This window comes from Lissotriton vulgaris, chromosome 11 (genome assembly GCF_964263255.1).
Source record: "Lissotriton vulgaris chromosome 11, aLisVul1.2, whole genome shotgun sequence".
Taxonomy (NCBI): domain Eukaryota; kingdom Metazoa; phylum Chordata; class Amphibia; order Caudata; family Salamandridae; genus Lissotriton; species Lissotriton vulgaris.
The window spans coordinates 875,829,010-875,852,170 of record NC_141699.1 but is presented as its reverse complement, the minus strand read 5'-3'; the positions used below and the strand labels follow the sequence as shown (position 1 = coordinate 875,852,170).

The 23,161-nt window shown below is 47.4% G+C and overlaps 1 protein-coding gene across 1 annotated transcript in view; it reads right to left on the bottom strand.

Annotated features, from left to right (window-relative positions):
• The window catches only part of SNED1 (sushi, nidogen and EGF like domains 1), a 2,960,801-nt gene that overhangs the window by 1,874,614 nt on the left and 1,063,026 nt on the right, over window positions 1–23,161 (bottom strand). The gene's annotated exons all lie outside the window — the stretch shown is intronic.

Genomic DNA, 23,161 nt, shown 5'->3' with positions numbered 1-23,161 from the left:
ACATTAGGAATAGCAATTTCTTCATTGCGATTTGCAGACAATCACAATACGTAATCGCTATTTTAAAAAATGTGTACATACGGCCCTCAATTCTATACGGGCTCACACATTTTCATCTATTTCTTATCTTTTATTCACTGGCTTCACACTTATTTCAAGCAGGCTCTGTGGTGTACAATTCCGGATTAACTACCTCTTTGTTCACCTCATCTCTAAAACAAAACTCAGCACTTTTATACCGCCTGCCCTCAAGGATGTATATTTCCTATTTTTGATCTAATTTACTGTACCCCTCGTCCGTATCTCCTTTGACATTTTTCTTGGTGACTTTTTAACTTTTTCCAAACCATATTCCCCAGGTCTCTGCTACAAGGGCATACCAAACCCTGCAGCTTATGCATAATTTGTACTCTTAACGTTTTAATTAATGAAACCACTAATTTTTCCTTGATTGAAACTATTGCTTTACTTCCCGTTCCATCCCTTTATCTCAGCACCTAGTGAAAAATCAATATGGCCTATCACTATCCCCCAAATGCACATTTGTTCTTTTTCACGTAATGCCCATACAAACCTCAGTCCTCTTCCTTAAATCATTCATAATGCTCCTAGAGTCACTAGCTTTTGTGACCTGGTGAAGGGTCCCTTTTTATACCCATTTTCCTGCTATCTTCGTTTCTGTCAAGGCGTTTGTTCCTCCAATTTTGCATTTTCGTACATCGCTTATATGTAATACACCTTTGATAAAGTGTAAAAAACAATGCACCAGACAGTGGATCCCTTCAATCGGCAGCACATGAGTTGCTATCGCTCCATTATTCTAACCTCATCTATGCTCATGAGGATACGTGTGCACACTGTATCACACCCACTGTCACAATGTTATTCCTAACGGAACCCAACAATTTTAAACAAAAGCACAGGTGCACCACTTCGCAAAATATGGGAAAAGCAGATATACAATCTATTCCCAAACAGTAATGTTCTTCCAAAGTTTTCTTTATTCCAGTATCAAAAAAGTTTATAAAAAACAAGGTCATAAGCATCGCTTGTTGAAAGTGGCACTGCCAACGCCTTTCGTCCTTGAAACGGATTTCTTCAGGGCTGTAGATGCCAAACACATAAATATACATATAAATACACAAAACTGGACATACAAATCACATATACTCACTTTATACAAACATGTAAAAGGTTATTAAAAACAGGGCAAGGACTATTTTTGTAGTCCAAGAGAAACATCCAAAACATATGTATTCATGCATTTAAACAAAAAACTACTAGAGACAGACTTCTTATAGTATAGTCAATTGTACATTCATTTTCCAAACCTAACGTAAATGAATGCCAGCACCGTTATCCGCGAGACGCATGTTTTCCGCATGAACGCTCCTTGAAAAAGGGCGTTTTAGCCCGAAATGCATCGGAGCTACATGCTTGAAATGAACTTTGGATTACAAATTTTATGTCATTGATATGAATACAATATCATCAACTACTAAAAATATAATTTGAATGAAAATAAAAAAATCAACCCTACATTGGAATCATTGTTTTTGAACCACCTAGGTGTGCCTCCTTGGGATGTGCCCGCATACTTCATGCGCACACTACCCTTTGTGTACATTTAAACATCTCCATAATAATTCATAGATGGTGTGTAACCTCAAGCCCAAGGGATCCTAAAAAGCCTACACACGTATGAGTCAATGATATAACATGAAAAAGAGAGGAAAGAGAAAAGGAAGAGAAAAGTTGGGGAGTAAGTAGGCAGCGAAAATTCAAAATATATCACGGTTCATCAAAGGCTTATAGCTACAATAAAGAAAACAAGCTAGATGTTTTTTCTGCGTGGTCACAGTAATGTCATATAGCGCATGAAGGTGAGATTGCCCCTCTCATATAGAGGTAAAGCCAGAAATCCTCAACATTAAGATAGCGTGCTAAGTAAGCCAATTGCTACGATGCACAAACTAAGATTGTTTCTATGATTAAATGGTTAACAAATTACACCGGGAGCATATTCAAGGAGGCAAAGGTAAGTGCCAGATAATATACGGCCGACAAATCCCTCAAAAGTATGGGGGAGAAGCAAAGACATCCTCAAACTGTACTAGGGACCCGAGGTAACCCAGCTTACTTACCATTAGTTGTTCTCCATACCATAAAGGGGTAACTAGGTTGACAGATAAATGGATCCAATTACGAGGAGCGATAGCCACCAAAGTTTCAACTTTAAATTTCCAATTCAAAATCCATAGTGTGATCTGAAATATAATCTAAGACAAGAAAAGGATAATATACAATCAATAATTAATTCCCCTGCAGTTGTGGTAAGTAAAAAGTAAATGCATCTCAGGTATACTCACTAGATCTAATCCAAAGACTGCATATTGGGGGCGTGGCTTGAGCGGCGATGTGAGCGGACGTGCTCTGGTGGGGCTCCGGCTGCCACCGACCTATATTTGCCATTTAAGCGGATTAAGGGATATATAACCTCTCCCTTAGGTGCCCTAGAGGTGTGGGCGCATTGTGGTTGGGCGTCCGGCAGCTGGTCCGCACGAGCAGCGGCTCCGAAGCGATACCCGGAGCGGACGGGCGGACCCTCGAGCACGGCGCCCGCCATTTTGAGAGCCTGGCGGCGGCGGACCCAGCCCCTGCCGATCGACGGGTGCGCTCTGCAGTAGAGACGGAGCGCCTGGCCCCGAGACACCCGGAGTGACGACCGTTGCTGACGGGTACCGGAGACTCTCCCTCGAAGCCCTGCTGGCATACGGGCGCTGGGGGATGTGAGGACCTGCTCCCGAGGCCTGGGACGGGAGCCCGCCATTTTTGACTGCCCGGAGGTTGGTGACGCTGGTGGCCTGCCTTTCCTGTCGGGGACGGAGCTCTGGTGCACTTGGGGAGCGGGTGCCTTGCAGTCTGAAGCCTCACTGACGGCCCGCATGGAGAGCGGACGGTGGGAGATCCGGCGGAGGTAGACGGACCATCGGGAGCGGCGCTCCACCGTACCGGAGGCCCGACGGGGGCGGCCCCTGCTCCTGCTACACCGTGGGTGAGCCTGACGGAGGAGAGCAGCTACGAGCCCGGGCCGCTCTGCATGGTGGCCCGTGTAGACGGGTGTCTGGAAACCCGCAACACGCCACATTCTGTACCCAGGAAACTTGCAGACATCGGGGGGGGGGCGGTGCTTGAGGACCCGCCATTTTGAAGTGCCTGGAGCCCTGAAGCGACGACCTGCCTGCCTGACCCAGCTGGAGACCTCAGCGGCGTGCACTCCGGTGAGGAGGTGGAGAGGGCGAATGGCGGCCTGACGGGGGATCCCCGGCGGCGAACCCGGCCTGGCAGAAGGTGAGAAGCAGTGCGGTGAGGTCCTGTGGTGTGCTGCGATCGTCATTTTGGAAGCTGACGAAGAGCGACTGGGGCAGGCGGTGGACTTGCGGAGTGGCCTGTGGAGCGCGAGACGCCTTTAAAGAGTGACAGGGCGATCGATGGGTGGCCCTACCTTCGGGGTCTGTTGAGACCGGGCCTTGGGCAGGCAGCACTACGCCTTGGAGGAGTGGCTGGCTGGCGGACGTAAGGGGGTGAAGTGGACCTGCCGGTGGGCCGGTGCTGCCCGGGCGTGGTGAGCTGCGGTGATCGGGAGCGGCCCCCGGGAGATTCCGCAAAGGTGGACATCGTTACAAAGCTGAGGTGAGCTGCACTGATTCAACGGTGGGGAGAAGGAGCCCACCGTTGTCCATTTGCAGCGGGGGGTCTGAAACCCTACAGGGGATCTCTCGGGCGGACTGGGTGATCCTGCCCCCTGTATTACATTCTAGTCTATGCGATAACCCCAGTGGGCCAATTCCCCCCCTGTCATTGCCTGGCGTTAGGCCCGGAGGTCGTGTGAAGAGGCCTATGGTGGTGGTGCTGCGGAGTGACTGGCTCCTGCCTGCTGGAGACCCGACTCGCTCCCTGAACAGGGGCGTGATTTCCCCCCCCGGTCTGCCCAACCGAAAGGGGCGACGACGCGTTCTAATAAAGGCACCAAGGCCGACCCGGCGGCGACCCCCAAAGACAACACTGTGGTGGCCATGTGGGGTAAGGCGGGGGCGCAAGCGGCCGGAGAGGGCCCGTCCCCGCCGGTTACGCAGGCCTTCATGACCGCCTTTATGACTGAGCTAAAAGTGGAGCTAGGATCCCTGCGGTCTGAGGTGCATTCCTGTGTAACTGAACTCAGGAAGGAGGTGACGGAGCTTGGGGACCGAGTCGATGGTCTGGAGAAAACAATGGACACGTGTACGGAGGATCAAGAGCACCTGTGGCAGCGTCTGCTGGCCCTTGAGGAGCAGAACATCGAACTCCAGATCAAATAGGAGGATTTGGAGAACAGGAGCCGGCGCAACAACCTCCGCATCCGGGGAGTTCCGCTCGGAGAGGAAGGCGAGGACATCATGGACTATGTGGCGCAGCTCCTACATGAGGTCCGGGGGGATGAAGATGCGTCGCCCCCCACTCTAGATCGGGCGCACCGGGTGGCGGCTCCTGTGGGGAGGCCGGGACTCCTGCCAGACATCCTGACCAGGGTACATTTCTTTGTGGAGAAGGAGGCAATATGGAAGAGCGCACGTGATCAATCGGACCTGCGATATAAGGGCCACAAGATTCAAATCTTTCAGGACTTGGCGCCTAACACTCTGAAGAGAAGGCGAGCATTCCGTCCTGTGACTGAAAAACTGCGGGGCATGAACATCGCTTACCAATGGGGGCACCCATTTGCACTCATTTTCCAATGGGAGGGCAAACGCAGAGTCCTGAGATCCTACACTGAGGCGGCGCAACTTCTCCGCATGCCGACATCTTCCCCGGCGAGCCCAGCCCGCCCTCCCAGTCGAAAGAGGACGCCGGCTGGCCCGGACTGGACCACGGTACAGAGGCGCCGGTGCACTCTCCCTGCGGCGGAGGCCTCACACAGTCAGGCCAAACAGGACATTATAGCCCACATTCGGTCTCTTGAAGGCGACAAGACTGAGTCTGATGGGGGTTCTCTCACACCTTGGAGCGGGTCCTGGGGTGCAGCCCTCCTCCTGCTGTGATGGTCTCGCACCTCCCGTTGCCGACCTCCGAGTCGTGTTGTGGGGAGTCTGCTCGCTGTGAGCCCAGATTCCGGTGACAGGGGTCGGGGGCGGTGGGAGCCCCATGTCCAACTGTACTTTGAGAGCACCACGACCCCCCTAACCTGCCCCCTAGGGAGTGACATCCTGGAGAGTGTCCAAACCTGCGGGTGTAGGATGCCCTGTAATGGGGTCAGAGAACTTCAGCCCTGTTGGCCGCAATTGTTTTGTTTAAATGACCAGCCATCTTGGCTGCAAGCTTCTTGTTTTTCTCTTCTTTCCTTCCTTTATTTCCCACTGTACTCTTTCCTGTCTCTCTTTTCTTCTGACTGGGACCTGGGGAGGGGATGCTGCATGTTGGTGGGGAGTGAATGGGTGTGGGCATGTGTCTGTGGTGTGAATGGTGCAAATGGGTTAGCGGCGATGGGAATGACAGCAACTTTTGATGGCACCTAATGCAGCTGGGGGCGTGCATGGCCCCCTTAAGATCCTGTCCCTCAACGTCAAGGGCCTTAACTCGCCTAATAAGTGCAAGCAGGTGTGGCATTATCTTGCCCGTCAGAACCCAGGCATTATATTCCTACAGGAGACTCAATTTTTACAAGCTGACACTGCGCTGATGGCTCACCCAAAGTGCCCCCTCCAATTCTGGGCGGCTACAGACACAAAGACAGCGGGGGTGGCGATATTGTGCTGGGCTGGCATCAGGCGGGGGGAAGGCAGGCCTTTCCGGAGTGGTGATGGGCGCTTTCTCAGGGTGGGTGGGGAGGTGGGACGGCGACATCTCACCCTGTGCAACGTTTATGCTCCCAATCAGGCGCAGGACAGCTATCTTAGAGATCTCCTGAGAGAGCACCTGCCACAGAACAGTTCCTCGCTTTTTGTGTGGGGGGGCCTGAACTTAGTTTGGGACCCGAGGCTAGATCGGAGCGAGGGTTCGTTTAGTGGAGCTGGGGCGATGTCCTCGGAACTGCGTAAGCAATTTACAGACCTTGGGCTTTTTGACTCATGGCGCTACTTCTCCCCGGATAAAAGAGAATACTCATACTATTCCCACGCTCACCGTTCCTACTCTCGTATCGACTTCCTGTTCATATCCCCTGATCTCTCCCGCGACGTCTTAGGGGTGGAGATGTCTGATATCTCAATCTCCGATCATGCTCACGTCGAATTGCTCATACAAGACCCGGCAGCCGGTCCTCCTAGGGAGCGGAAGTGGCATCTCCCGCCGAGTGTCCTGCGGGATGCGGCGGATGTTGAAGACATCCGAGAGGCCATCATTTCCTACTTCGAACATAACGACCTACCTGAGACGCCCTTCCCTGTGGTTAGGGACGCCTTCAAGGCAACGATACGGGGTCATATTACGTCCCTTTCGATAGCAAGGGCGCGAGAGGCGCGAGCATTGGAGGACAAGCTGACGGAGGATCTGAGGGGGGCTGAGGCGCAGGATCAGAGCGTCTCTACCCAGAGGTCGAGGAGACATCGGGCCAACCTTAGGGGTCAACTCAGGATGCTACGAGCCAATAGGGCTGAAACTTCCCTAGTGGCATTGAAACAAAAATATTATGAGGGAGGAGACAAGGTAGGGAGAATGCTGGCGAGGCGGTTGAGGGCGAGAGCTGCTAAGGCCAATATAACAAATGTGCAACTACCGAACGGGACCAGGGTTGCGGCGGCAAGAGATAAGTGTCAGGCCTTCAGGGACGACTACGAGGCCCTCTATACAGAGCAGAGGCCGCCCCCGAGCTCATAGAGGAAGTGGTGGAGAGTTATAGCGGCGCGACGCTACATCCTCAGTTTGCCCAACTCTTGGAAGATGCGACCACGCAGGAGGAGATAACTTCCGCGGTGCAGGAGCTTCACCTGGGGAAGTCACCTGGGCCTGACGGCCTCCCACTATCCTTCTATCACGTATTTCGGGCGCAGTTGGGTCCTCACCTGCTCCGGTTGTTCAATTCCTTCACAGATGAACAGGGACCGTCCCTGGACATGGGGATGGCTGAAATTGCTTTGATACTGAAGCCGGGAAAGGACCCAGCCATGTGCTCGTCGTACGACCCGATTGCCTTATTAAACACCGACTTTAAAATTTACACTAAGATACTGGCGAAACGACTGGACCCCCACATGCTGGGCTTGATGGACCCCGACCAGGTGGGTTTTATCCGAGGAAGACAGGGGGATGACAATGTACGAAAAGTGGCGCATCTTGTGGGCAAGGCCCACCATTGGCAGATCCCGGCCTGTCTCCTCTCCTTAGACGCCAAGAAGGCGTTCGACCGGGTGGACTGGTCCTTTCTCAGGGCAGTCCTCCATAAGATTGGACTCGCTCCAAAGATGGTCGCTAGAATTATGGCACCCTACATTGCGCCACAGGCTAGGATAAGAGTGAACGGACAACTCACGGAAACGTTCTCCATAGGAAGGGAAACCAGGCAAGGGTGTCCGCTCTCACCTCTATTATTTGCTTTGGCGATAGAACCGTTGGCTGATATGATTCGTCGGGCTCCTGACATCCATGGCATCTCGATGGGAGGTCTTGATAATAAAGTAGCACTCTTTGCGGATGATCTCATCCTGACACTCACAAAGCCCCGAGAGTCCCTTCTAGCGCTACACTCCACGCTCGGCCTCTTCGAACGTGTCTCAGGCTTGAAAATCAATCATGACAAGTCCTGGGCGCTTAACCTCACCATCCCGAAGACAGAAATTCCCCACTTGGAGTAGATAGCACCCTACCGCTGGACAGCACAACACGTCCGATACCTTGGCTTACAGTTGACTCCCTCGCTCGAGGGCTGGACACACGCTAACTGGAGAGACTGCCGACGAGCGGTGCTGGAGGACCTGCGGAACTGGAAGCCACTTATACCATCTTGGCTGGGCAGAATCAATGCAATAAAGATGACCATCCTACCCAAAATACTATACTTGTTTCAATGCCTACCTACTCCCATCCCGCTGCACAATATAAGAACCCTGCAAAGGGACTTAACCATTTTGTCTGGGAGGGGGGGGGGGGGGGAGGGGGGGGAAGAGGCCCCGCTTTTCACAGGCACTCCTTCTAGCGCCCTGGGACCGGGGGGGGGGGAGCTGGCGTGTCCTAATCTGGTGGAGTACTATTGGGCTGCTCATCTCCGCTACATAGTCGAATGGGGTACTACAGAAAGCGAGAAGGGATGGCTTCATATGGATAGAGCTGTGACTGGACATGCCATCTGGGATCTGGCGTGGAACCACAAGGCGGGGCGCTCCCCGAACGCCTACATAGCAGTGCCAACGAAACGGTATTCGGAAATTTGGGATCGGGTGGCAGTGCGTCGGGGCCTCACCACCTTTTCCTCACCACATACTCCAATCGAGGGGAATCCATGGTTCCCACCAGCCCTTCGCACCAGAGCCTTCCGCAGATGGTCCCAGGGCAACTGCAGGGTGCTCACGGACCTCTTTGATGGGGGCACCTTTAAATCCTTTGCGCACTGTAGGGAGGAATTCCGATTACCACCTGATGCCGAAATGCAGTATATCCAACTGAGACACTGGGTAATGGCGGATGAGACTTATCGGGCGGCCACTCGCACCTTCACCCCGTTCGAGAAGCTGGCTCGCTACTTCACTGACTCAAAAGGCTTGGTTTCGAAAATCTATCACATCCTGCAGCACCCCCAAACACCTCCCTCCCATGGATACCAGAGCCGTTGGCAGTCTCTCTCGGGCACCGACATCACGGCAACGCAATGGCTGCGGCTATGGCGCGACACACTCAAAGTCTACCGTAGTATTCCACAGCAAAAAAAAAGCTTACAAAATTGATGACCCAGTGGTACTATACGCCGCAGCGACTCCACAAGATGTTCCCGGCCTCTTCTCCTGAGTGCTGGAGGTGCCGGTCCGCGACTGGGGATTTCTTACACATCTGGTGGACCTGTCCATCGCTAACCCTCTTCTGGAAGGAGATCTTGAGCCATATCAAGGGGGTCCTGGGGTTTCCTCTGCCTGATGCCACTAGCACAATTTTACTGGGGGTCAAACCAACAGGGCTTATGGCGCTCACCCGAAATGACTGGATGATAGCGCTCCAAATGCTGGGGGCAGCCAGACAGCTCATTGCCCTTTACTGGAAAAAGGCAGAAGCACCACCTGTGGCGGCATGGTTCGTACGCCTCTGGCATGTTTTAACAATGGAGCTCCTTACAGCTAGACTACAGGCCTGCGACACACGCTTCGGCAAGGTGTGGCAGTCTCTGGTAAAATATTTATGCAAAGTAGAGCATGCGCGCCATATGCCCCCTAGGCTGCGGACACTGCATCTGGTAGAGGATGCACTGACCCCTTCTTAGTGAACCCAGAGAGACTGATGCAAGTGTGTTGGAGGCTGTAGATATAGACTGCAATATAATGAGCCGACCCTACCCCCCTAGGCCCTGCTACCTCTACTCTCTTCTCACCCTTCGCTCTTCCCCTTTTTACTTCCTTCCTCTCTCTGTCCTTCACTGCTGTTTTATCTATTGACTCTGCACTACTGTTTGGACCCGTTTGGTCCTAAGGATTCACCAGTTCTTGTTCCTAGGTTGTACCTGGCCCTTGGGGCTGAGCGATCAATGGCAATGACTGGTAAAAGCGCAGACAGCGAAGAAGTGTGCAGCCGGCTCTTTTGGTTTGTAGGCATTCCATTATAACTGAAGATGGCATTATTGTGCGTCCCTCCTTTGTTTCTATGCATTTTATCTGACGCGGCCGGCCCTGGCAGGGTTGTAGGCTTAACGCTGTGTTTATGTCACTATCAAGATAACCCCGCTTGTGGGGCCACAATAAAAAGACTTGAACACAAAGACTGCATATTCATATTCATAGTACATAGAGAAAGAGGGGCCCCTGTACACATAGATAAATTCATAAAACACTCATTATTTAGAAAAGAATAAAAGTACGTATGAGAGACAGAATTATCACACTGTTATTTAACCACAATGTGTTTTTAACTGTATATGTCATATCATTTGCTATCATACGACTGTAATGGTGCCCCAGGAGTGGGAAGGGTGGGTGTGAGGCTTATGTGAGAGAAGGGATGTGCAGAATTGGTCATTTGTGCAAGAAACAAACAATGCATCACAAAGTATACAAAAACCACATTAGTCTGGCTTAGAGGGGAGAGCCAGTTTAAACATCAAGGCAATCAATGCTCTATGAAAATGTCAGAAAACCATGCTGTCTGCACATATATTAATATTTTCAATGCTGGAAAAGCAAGCTGGTTCATGGTGGTATCTGTCGACGTTTCGACCCCCAAGTAACAGGATAGGTACACGTAGGACCTTAAAGCGGGGTCTTCATCAGGACAAAAGGAGTGAGGCGGGGCAATTGATTGTGTTCAGGTGGTTCGGTGTGGCCGCATGTCAGAGAAAAAACGAGCTGCCGCCGCGGTCTCTATATTCTCCAGGCCAATCCAGGAGAGACTTCAAGGAGTGTCATATGGTTACTGCGTTTCTATATATTGGGTTAAGTTAGCATGAGTTTATTAAATGTTTAAACGACATATTTTCCTTCGGCTTCAGTTTGCACACGACACCTAATTGTTATTATAGCTTTCAACCTAGACGAAAGATGTGATTTATTTGAGAATAATATGTTATTGCTCTGATATCAGTCGTGCTTGGTACACTTGGTACAAATGTCTGCACACTGAGAACTGCACCCTCTAAGAATAACCTAACACAAGGTTGCTGAAGGCCTGATCCTCGCACTACATTAGACATAACACAAATAATGTTGCTGCCAACATTGGGCTCTACGCGGGTTTAAGATAGAGTTACAGGGAATGAATCAACACACTTGATGCTTCTCATGCAGAGAGCTGGTAGCTGTTGATGTGATCTCCTCCTACTGAGAATTAGAGGTATGGGCCCGCCCTGCTAGAACCCAAATGAGACCTTCTTAGATATAATATAATATTCTAAATAGGGTGCGCGAAATATAGGTGATACAGATTTCTATAGATTTTGCATTATAATATGCTATCACCGTTCGCTTATTATGGACTAGTGACTATGCTGCTAACTCGGGTTTTTATAATATGTATGTTGATATTATATAAGATACTGCGTTTGAGAACTTTGCATTGAAAAATAAACATTTCAAACTTGCACGTGTGTTCTTTGCCTCCAAGTTTCGGTTTGTAATGATTATATAACAAAAGAGTGTTCATGTGTTCCACGATACCTGAGGTACCCTAAGTTCATGTTCTGGATTGTCTAAGTCATTGGTAAGTTATTACTACCGATGAGACACTGTAGCTAGCTTAGTAAGGGGATTTCTGAAACTAAGGTGAGTTTTGGGTCACCCTAACTCACCCAGGTTCTAGATCTCTGTGCACAGTTCTGTGGGAGAACGGAAACCCTGCTACATGGCGCCCATACGTTGTTGGCCTTATATCATGACACTCGAGTAGTACATCATTCAAACCTTAACACCTTCATTCCCGTTTCCGGAAAACGATGGTGTTGGACAAACCTACCTATTTTTGAAATAGGTCTTTTCAAGCTTGATTCTTACTAAAACGGTTTCTTTGAATTACTACCCAGTTGTGCTACAAAGTAGTCTTTGTTTTATCATCTTCCAGTGCTATCATGGCACAAGCCGTGGACATCCCGCAGCATAGTCGCATTGCGGTGCGTGACCACTTGCGAGCTTATAATGTCCCTGTGGAAGGCTTGGCTGTTGTTCTAGTGGTGAGTGCGGAACATGCATACCCATACGAACTGTTTTATTCGTGGGTGACATTTCCGGCGGTGAACGCTAATTCTGGTGTTTTCCACTCCTACACTGCTACGGCTGTACCGGCTGCGTATGCTCCGTACAGAGCACTGGAGGTTCCTATTGATGCTTGGCAGCATGGAGTTTGGTTTGGTGGCGCCCTACCACACCCTTTAACCGTTCCGAGGTTAGGTCCTTTGTCCATTCCGGGCACACCTTGGCCCGCTTTGGCTGGATTCACTCCTCACCCTCATCGCGCCACTTGCAACGTGGCTGATCTGCGGCGGCTTCATGAAGACGCTGTGGAAGTGATTAGAGCGCTTGTTCAATACACTAGCCGTAATGTTCAAGACGTAGCCCCTAAGGGTGCACAGCTTCGTGCAGAACAGGCTGGTTTGAAAATCAAACCTGTCATGGTGAATTCCGTGATGGGCAAAAAGCCCCAAGGACAAGGACGATTTTCCGTTCTGGCTGGCTGAGAAATTCGGCCAGCTAGAAGCTGTGTTTCCCAACACGAGTCCTGGTGATAAGCACAGGATTCTTACACTGAGTTTACCGAAAGATTTTGCATCTGAACTTGTTGACTGTGAGACCTGGGGTAGGACTTTTGCAGCGGTCTATTCAAGGTGCTATGGTACCACGTCTGTGACCAATCTGGGTGCGGTCCTTAAACGTGTTCAGGACAAACACGGACCGGAGTCGGCGGTCGAATTGGGTATGCGCCTGTGTGGCACCTTTGATATAGTTTGCGATCTGATCCTTGCGAATGTCAAGGGGGATGCAGTGAACTTTCAGGTTGCTAACGCATTGGCTCCCGAGGCCGAGAGACCCCGTAGGTTGGCAAGGATCATTGTGGCTGCTTATAAAACGGTTGGCCGCAATGCGAAGGGGCTTAAAGTTTTTCCTGATAAGGAGAAAAAGCCCCAGGGTCAGTCTTCGGATACTAGTGGTCAACAAAAGTCCAAAGAACAAAATTGGCCTAAAAAGCAGAATCAGGGTAAGCAACAACAACAACAAACACAGGTTTCTGCTCCTACGTCTCCGTTGCCTGCGCAGTCAGATCGGGTTTATGATTTGCGCGATCGCGCGATGATTAAGTCACCTGAAAGGTTTCAGGCTTCTGACCAACCGTCTCCTCGTTCCTTTCAGGACTCATCGGCTCCGTCAACCGGTGGTGGAGGGGGCGGCAGGGGCCGGGGTGGCCAGCAAGGACGTGGTCAGCCCCGCCCACGAGCCGGTGGAGATCAGCAGGAAGGCGCTACGCCCAAGAGACCACAGTTTGCCACGAAGAAATTCGCCTCCCTGACAGCCCATCGATATGCCCCAGATAGTGAGAACGCGGCTTCGGAATCTGACGTGGGCTCTGACCTTGCTGGACAGCGCAGCAGAGATTACCATAGTGAGAGAGGCCCTCCGTCCACTGTTGAAGGTGACAGCGACTGACACTTATGTTGTGATTGAGACTGCTGATACGCATGTTGCTCCCCCTGAACGTCTTTTTGAAATTGTCCTGTTAATTGAAGGTGACATGCAGCGAACTGTAAAAGGGGTATTTTGGGAAAATCTCTCGTCTACGTATGACATTTTGCTTTCGGAGGCTGACTGGCCCCCACCTTTTGTTCTCGCAGCTCCGCGAGGGGAGGAGGTGATCCTCCCCAGTTTCGCGCACACTGTATCGAGAGTGGAAGCTCTGCATTTTGCAGAAGAGTGGGCTCTGGCGCTTGCGCCGGCTGTGTATCGCAATCAGTGTGGCTGGGATAAATTGTCTCCGAGCCACGAGATTCCGTTGCGGTCTCAGCCGCAGCCTCAACCTCAATATCCCGTACGGCGTGAAGCCAAAGCTTCAGTCGCGGCAATCCTTGAACAATTGGAATATCAAGGTGTAATTGAAACGTGTGTGTCACCAATGAATAACCCCCTTTTTACTGTAAACAAGCCGGACGGCTCATATCGTTTGGTTTTGGATTATAGGCATTTAAACTCGCATTGCCGTAACTGCGCAGTACAGAATACTCATGGCTCTGCTTTAGTGAATAGTCTTGAGCGTAAAAGGTTCAAAACCACGCTTGACATTTCCAATGGTTTTTATGCCCACAGATTAGACGGTTTAAGTTCCCAATGGACCAGCTTCACATGCGGCGGTGTGCAAAAAATGTTTCGGCGTCTCCCAATGGGCTATAAGAATAGTCCTGGAGTATTCTCCGCACGCATAGTCTCTCTTTTGGAGGGCTTCGACCCAGTTGCTTGTTCGTATGTGGATGACATTTATCTCACAGACGACGATCTTTGGGAGCACCTGTGTCGAGTGAATAGCATAATTTGTAACTTTGCTGACATTGGTTACAAGTTTAACTTTGCAAAGTCGCACATTGCAGAGTACACAGTGTTGTTTCTCGGATACGAGCTAAACAACGAGGGAAAGGGGTTAGCGCCTCACTTCCTGGAGAAATGCGCACAGCTGCGCTCTCCAACAACACTGAAAAAATTACAATCTTTACTCGGCTTTTTGAATTTCGGGAGAACTTACATTCCGGAATATGCCCAGTGTATCAAGCCTTTGTATGCTTTGATACAACCATCTTTCTCCAAATCATGCTGGCTGCCTGAGCATTCAGCCATTCTGCAGTCTTTGCAGGCTGATTTGCTCGCTTCTGAATACTTACAGACTCGTGATAACCAGACCAACCTGGTGATAAGAATTATCCCTGGGGCGGTGGGTTTCACGTACCTGACTTTTAATGAGGGAGATACAGTACCTATTGCTTACAAGTCACACTTGTACACTTCGGCTGAATTGCGTTTTTCCACTGTGGAGAAAGTTTTAACTGCAGTACAGATGGCAATTCTTAAGGAACGTGCCCTGTCACAAGGAAAACGCATGTTGGTTGTTACCCCGCGTCTGGCCTTGCGTCTGGCCTTAGAGGCGGTTACGAAAGCCAGTGTACCTAATTCCAAAGCTTTGCACCCTAGGTGGATTCAGTGGGCTGCATCCTTGACGTCCCAGGATGTCACGTTTATTTTTGACGCCACTTTACGGTCGCAGGAGTACTTACAGTATGAATTTGTTCATCCTGCTCCTTTAGCAATGCGGCCGTTGGAGGACTTCCATTGCATCATTTACACTGATGGTTCGGCGCAGGTTGCGCATGGCTCTAAACATGCCTACGTTTCCGCTTGCGCCAATGTGGTCGGTGCCATGGTGAACGATGAGTTCAAGTCCAGTGTCGTGCACACGCAGACGCTTGGAGACTGCACCGCACAACTAGCAGAGCTTCGTGCTCTGATGCTTGCATTGGAGTACGCAGATCCTAGTGTGACGACTTTAATCGTAAGTGATTCTTACTACTGTGTCCAGTCTTACAATGAGAACTTGTTCTTTTGGATTCAGAATGAATTTCGTGATTCCAAAGGTAGCACAATAAAACATAAAATGATCTGGGTCCGAGTGGCGGAACATAAAGAGAAGTTGCCACTCGTGTTTGTGATTCATACTCTCGGCCATCAGCGCGTGGGGGTCCACGCTGTTGGTAATTCGCTTGCTGATGAAGCAGCGAAGTCAGCGGTATCGAAATACTTAGTTGCAGCAGTCACGAGGTCCAAAAGCAAAATAGATAATGACATCTTGGCAGCTGTTGCTGCAACCGAGAAGGGAGGTAAATATCCTGCGGGGTTCCCTTCTAAATACACATACCACTTAAGTCCCGATAAGGTTCCTTATGTGAAAATTCCTGATGTTGGCGAACGTCTAGTTCCCAACTCGGATCGCAGAACGGCTTTGATTACAGCGGCTCATGAAGGTGTGGCGTCTGCGCATGCGGGCGTCTCAGCCACTGTAACTCAGCTACAACAGAGATTCTGGTGGCGGGGACTGTACAAACAGACGCGCGATTATGTCCTTCAATGTGACGTTTGCCAGCAGATTAAACCTTCAACTGCTGCGCGTCCGCCTCAGACACAGTTGTACATCTCTAATAAACCGCTTGGATGCGTTTATTTGGATCACTGCGGTCCTTTTTCTTCTGATACTGCATACAAATACATCTTAGTAGCAGTTGATTCATGCACACGCTTTGTGTGGGTATGGCCACATCGGAGCGCTGATTCACGGACTGTCATTAAGGATTTGCGAGTCTTTGTGGGAATTTTTGCCTGTGGTACCTTCCATTCGGATCAGGGTCCGGCTTTCGCCTCTAAGGCGTATAAGGATGCAATGGCTTCGTTGGGGGTCCAAGTCAAGTTTTCGAGTCCCTACAGGCCTGAGGGCAATAGTGTAGTTGAACGAATGAACCGCGACTTAAAGCAATCTTTGACAGCTCAAGTTATGGGCACTGGCAGAAACTGGCTGGCCCACCTCAATGGCGTGCAGCGTGCGCTTAATAATCTCCCTAGAAGGTCTCTGGGTGGGCGGACCCCGTACGAAATGCTCTTTGGTATCAAGATGTACGTCCCTGACCTCGATGGTATAGACTGCAAGGCCCAGGCCTCGGCCTTTGACGTAGATGAACATTGCAATGTTTTACAGGATCTACAAAAGACCAGAGACAGTCTAGCAAAGGAACATTTGCCCTCCACATCGGATGATGCGCTGCAGATCCCGGTAGTTGGCTGGCTACCCCAAGTTGGAGAACTGGTTTGAGAGAAGATCGATAACAAGAAAGAGTTTGGTCCCTCATATCGTGCACCGGTTCGAGTTCTTGGAGTGAAGGGCACAAGAACAGTCATTTTACCACCACTTCCAGGTCGTAAGGAAAACAGATTTATTTCTATTGACAATGTCAAGACACACAGGGTGGCCGATTCTTCATAGCATGACACCGGCTGTATCCTGTCCTTCCATGGTGAGGCACTCTGTGCTGGCAATAACATCTGGTGCAGAACAGGAGGTGTCCCTTGAGATGCCTGCCATATCCAGTCCTTTATTAAATACTATTCCTGTTACTAACATTGATGAGCTGAACTACACCTATCCTGCTGATTTATCGATGCCTGATTTACAGACCCGTTTGGCCGACCAGTCCAGATTCTCTTTTGACTCTGTTTCGGAACTTTCAAAGAAACCCTCAACTATTGCAAAATATGCCACGTTGTTTAAAAAACATTTTTTTAATTCCCCCTTGGACATACATTTGGTTGATCCTATTTTCATTTTACCTTTTTATGTCAATTGGTTTTGTGTTTTATTTTTTCCGCCTGATCGATGGGCACTACGTTAAAGAAAGAACAGGAATTCGGTACCTAAATGGAACATTGGCCCCTCTTTCCTCTTCACATTCAGCGCACAGACTGAAACGAAACTTAAATACAGTCAACATTACTGCTTGGCCTGTCCTGGATGGGATTGTGTGGGATGCGGTTAGGTTTCAGATACATGGGCCTACTGAAGTAATTAATGTGCCAAATGTGCTTAGAGTAAACATGGGAGATGTGATTAAACAAAATATACATTCTGATGATTGGGATATTCAGGCCGTAGAAGCATTGTTCTCTGATTTGAAATACTATGCTGCCTTCGATGCTGAGGATCTGTATTTAGATTCTATTAATTATGGTGATTTGTTTTGTTTTCAACATTATGGTAATCATTTTTTGCATAAGACAAATTCCAGGAGGGTTGCTGTAAATTATACACAATGGGAACATTGCCCTGCTCCATTAGGAGGCAGCTCCAATACGTTTCTGAAAAAATACACTTATTTCACAGACTTTAATCAATCAAATCCTGAGTCATTTTATTTCAAAATGACACAAAAGTCCATGTCCAAAGTTAGACTTACTGATACAAAATTGCTGTACTCGAAGTCCTTTCTAGACAGGTTGGCTTTAGATGGCTACGAGTTTTGGAAAGGAACAATTGACCTTAAATCGGTTTGGGGTACCAAAGATTGGCAGGTACAAGGCTCTGAGGCTTTGCACCGTGCATGTCTCATCCCGAATCACATGTTGTTTCTAAATTCATCCATTTTCCAAACAACATGCTTTGGATTGGCTACTGCTAAAAAATTAAATACACCAATCATCCCTGATTTAGAGGAATATTTATGTTGGGGTAATTATACTGAATTGTCCATTCATGAGTTGCAAGCTCTATTGCACAATTCATCCTTTAACGTTTCCAGTTTGGATTCCAAGGGTTGGCTGATGTGGCATAGGAGTGCTGATTCTTGCCAACGTCGTTTTCTGGGTTTGGCTGAAGGGTTCACAGAAGTCAGACCTGATCCCCGTTTTGAAGAAGATTATACTGTCACAACTTATTCTGTGGGGAAGCTGTGTCAGAATTGGTTACAACATTCCACATTAGCTGCAGTTAAACTACACCTGTCTCAATTAACTGATAATGTGGATTTGAACGATTTTATAAAAGGCCCAGCTAAAGGTAGATCTAAACGGTGGCTTTATGCGATTTACAATGAAATTTGGAAGGTTTCTCAAATTGAGGCTGCTAAGCGCCTGAGAGCAATTGATCAAGCAAATTTAGAAAAAGTGCTTGCAGTTGTCGATAACAGTATTAACACGGTTTCTTCCCGAATTTACACGTTGAACAATATTGTGTCTTCTGTTGTTGACATTGTATATGATGAAGTCTCCGTGTTGTATCATGGTCAAAATCAATTGCGTTCTGTAATGCAGTTTGCTTGGACACTACAGACTCTGAAGTCTGGTCGAGTGCCTTGGAGTTATATGAACGTCTCATCACTATTTGCCCCGTTTAATTTGACTGAAAAACAGCGCATGCTTTCAATGAGAGATGCATCATTTTCTATGTTACACATTGAAAAATTAGAATCCTTGCCCTTTTCTGTGGCTGAGGTAACTGCTGCTACATGGCTTATCCATGGTATTATTACCTTACCTTTTGCTCTGTATAAATTTACAAATTGTATGAAATATATTGCTATAGGGCGATATGAACCATTGGGCAGTGCTTTCCTCCATGAGACATGGTCTTTACCATACACATACAGATGCCTAAAGGAGGGGAATGAAGTGAATCTGAATGGTGAAGAATGTACACAGTCGCCTGACAGCTCACTAATATGCAGACACATCCAGTTGCATGGTTCTTGTAATCAGGACAAGCCTAATTTAGCCTGTGTTTTAAAAGGGACACCAGTTCCTGCAATAGTTCCCACTTTCACTTTATTGTCAAACGGTAGTTATTTACTTTTGAATAACGAAATGTGTTGTGGGTTAATGGTCGGTATCGCCTATGTGGTTACTGTATCAGAACGTGTGGTTTGTTGCAAGAATGTGTTATATCCACCCACGCATGGGAATTCAGATCTTTCCATTTGGCCACGAATACCAACCTTGAGAACGGAGTTCAATGGTTTGAGCCGAATAAGAGCCCTATTGTCTCAGAAAGAAGTGGCCCTGAGCTCTGCCCGTGAAACTTATGTCCTTCACATAGCTAACACACACACAGAGGTGCAGGCACTTTTAAATACTGATTTGCCGTTTCATTTCTGCGAGCTGGTTCATCAAATCTTTAATTCCTCCTCCACAACGGGCCTAGCGCATTTTTTTAAATTGGTTAGCAGTGGTCTCGTGACTACGTTTGAAAAAGTATTTGGTATTATCCCTGCGTTCTTTCATTCTATATTCGCAAGCCTGTTTGGCGGATTCCCTGTTTTGCTGGCTTTGGCTGCAGGCGTTCTGGTGATATTTTGCTTTATAAAACATGGATGCCCATCCTGCGCAAGGAAACGCTCAGCCCCTACTGATGCAGTTTCGCAACCGGATGCTTGATTACTATGGTTCCTTGCCGCTTGCGACTTTAAGCACGGCTTTTGGATTATCGTTCCGATTTTCCTATTTCACATGCGTCCAGCCTGTGTTTCATTGCCTGAGCTGTGATTTTGACTGGGCCATTGATTTGTGTCTCTGCTTACCGACTTCTCCTGACGTCGATTTTGATCAGCTAATGAGCCCCGTAGTTGCTCACGAGTTGGTTTGTTCTGGCGAAAGGGTTATGGCCGTGGCAGCGATGCATGGATTAATGGGTCAGTGGGACATATCCGCAGCGGCGCATGACTTTCTGGCACATAGCATTCTCGGGAACCCACTGAGTTGTCCTCTGATGTTGCTAGAGGATTCAGTGCTGAAGGAGCACGTATGTTCTTTCCCATTGCTTAATTGGATGGCTGACCTGTTTTCGGATGATGACAGTGATTTCATGTTGGAAGCTGTAGCTACCTATTTTGCATATTCATTCAACCCATGAGTAACTTTGAAGACTTTCCTTATTATGGCACATGACTTTTTAGTAATTCTGAATGGTGCCTTTTTTATTACGAACATTCGACTTTTCTTTGTTCTAGGCCTGTGGACTTGGAGTTGGCCTTAAGTTCGAATTTTTATATTTTTGTGTGGCCACTATAGGCATTCATACATATTTTTTATTATTGAAAACATATGCATTTACATACATTTAGCTTGGCTCAATATTGTTGAACTCTGCTTTCATGTTTTGCCTCTCATATAGTATTGGCTTATATTTTCTTCCTTTTTTAACCGTCCTCGGATCATTGGGGGGGTGTCATATGGTTACTGCGTTTCTATATATTGTGTTAAGTTAGCATGAGTTTATTAAATGTTTAAACGACATATTTTCCTTCGGCTTCAGTTTGCACACGACACCTAATTGTTATTATTGCTTTCAACCTAGACGAAAGATGTGATTTATTTGAGAATAATATGTTATTGCTCTGATATCAGTCGTGCTTGGTACACTTGGTACAAATGTCTGCACACTGAGAACTGCACCCTCTAAGAATAACCTAACACAAGGTTGCTGAAGGCCTGATCCTCGCACTACATTAGACATAACACAAATAATGTTGCTGCCAACATTGGGCTCTACGCGGGTTTAAGATAGAGTAACAGGGAATGAATCAACACACTTGATGCTTCGCATGCAGAGAGCTGGTAGCTGTTGATGTGATCTCCTCCTACTGAGAATTAGAGGTATGGGCCCGCCCTGCTAGAACCCAAATGAGACCTTCTTAGATATAATATAATATTCTAAATAGGGTGCGCGAAATATAGGTGATACAGATTTCTATAGATTTTGCATTATAATATGCTATCACCGTTCGCTTATTATGGACTAGTGACTATGCTGCTAACTCTGGTTTTTATAATATGTATGTTGATATTATATAAGATACTGCGTTTGAGAACTTTGCATTGAAAAATAAACATTTCAAACTTGCACGTGTGTTCTTTGCCTCCAAGTTTCGGTTTGTAATGATTATATAACGAAAGAGTGTTCATGTGTTCCACGATACCTGAGGTACCCTAAGTTCATGTTCTGGATTGTCTAAGTCATTGGTAAGTTATTACTACCGATGAGACACTGTAGCTAGCTTGGTAAGGGGATTTCTGAAACTAAGGTGAGTTTTGGGTCACCCTAACTCACCCAGGTTCTAGATCTCTGTGCACAGTTCTGTGGGAGAACGGAAACCCTGCTACAGGAGTCTTTGTGTTTAAATGTTGCTGCACGTCAGAAAAACGAGCCGCATACGCGGTCTCTATATTCTCCAAACCAATCCAGAAGAACTTCCGAAGAGTCTTCGTGTTGTACTGTGGCTGCACGTCAGAAGAGACGAGCCGCATCCGCGGTCTCAGTATTCTTAAAGTCGATAGACGGGAGGTCATGAATCCCTTCCTCTGCAACAGTGACTGTTGCAGAGGAAGGGATTCATGACCTCCCTCAATACTTGGCGACCACTCCATTTATGGATGGAGGTTGTGGGGTGGACTGGTCCACAAATAGTAGGACAATGCATTGGGGGATTTACTACTGGACCACATATTTTGTACTCATACACCCTTGCCTCCTTTCCTTCACAGGCTGCAGGCTTATCGCCTTAAAAATATATGAGGCATATGGTCGGGTGTGATCAATAGTTTATTGCTCCTTATGTGAGTATTAGAGGGAGTTTTTTTTTAATTTTATTTTCCATTGAATGTTAACTTTAATGGTTTGCCTGTTTACGATTTTAGCGGTATACTACCAAACATGAGAGTCATTGTGAAAAAGGGGCCCTCTCAACCTAATGATTGGAGTCTGTTATCATTTTTTGCAGGCTGTGTATATATGGGGATCTCATTCATATTGTTGAGTGCCATCTAAAAGAAATAATTTAGACTGTCGGAAGGAAGTTCTTATAAGCTGATATACTTTGTCTATGAATATGAATATGCAGTCTTTGGATTAGATCTAGTGAGTATACCTGAGATGTGTTTACTTTTTACTTACCACAACTGCAGGGGAATTAGCTATTGATTGTATGTTCCCCCTTTCTTATCTTAGATTATATTTCAGATCACACTATGGATCGCTACCAATTGGAAATTTGAAGTTGAAACTTTGGTGGCTATCGCTCCTTGTAATTGGATCCATATATCTGTCAACCTAGTTACCCCTTTATGGTATGGGGAACAATTAATGGTAAGTGGGCTGGGTTACCTCGGGTCCCTAATACAGTTTGAGGATGTCTTTACTTCTTCCCCATACTTTTGAGGAATTTGTCGGTCGTATATTATCTGGCACTTACCTTTGCCTCCTTGAATATGCTCCCGGTGTAATTTGTTAACCATTTAGTCATAGAAACAATCTTAGTTCGTGCTTCGTAGCAATTGGCTTACTTAGCACTCTATCTTAATGTTAAGGATTTCTCGCTTTACCTCTATATGAGTGGGGCAATCTCACCGTCATGCGCTACATGACATTACCGTGACCACACGCAGAAAAAACATCTAGCTTGTTTGTTTTATTGTAGCTATAAGCCTTTGATGAACTGCAATATATTTTGAATTTTGGCTGCCTACTTACTAATCCAACTTTTCTCTTCCTTTTCTCTTTTTCATTTTATATCATTGACTCATACGTGTGTAGGCCCTTTAGGCTCCCTTGGGCTTGAGGTTACAAATCATGTATGAATTATTATGGAGATGTTTAAATGTAAACATTTATGTTAGGTTTGGAAAATGAATTTACAGTTGACTATACTATAAGAAGTATGTCTTTAGTAGTTTTTTGCTTAAATGCATGAATATATATGTTTTGGGTTTTTCTCTTGGACTACAAAAATAGTCCTTGCCTTGTTTTTAATAACCTTTTACATGTTTGTATAAAGTGAGTATATGTGATTTGTATTCATGTCCATTTTTGTGTATTTATATGTATATTTATGTGTTTGGAATCTACAGCCTTGAAGAAGTCCTTTTCAAGGACGAAACGCGTTGGCTGTGCCACTTTAAACAAGTGATGCTTATGACCTTGTTTTTTATAAACTTTTTTG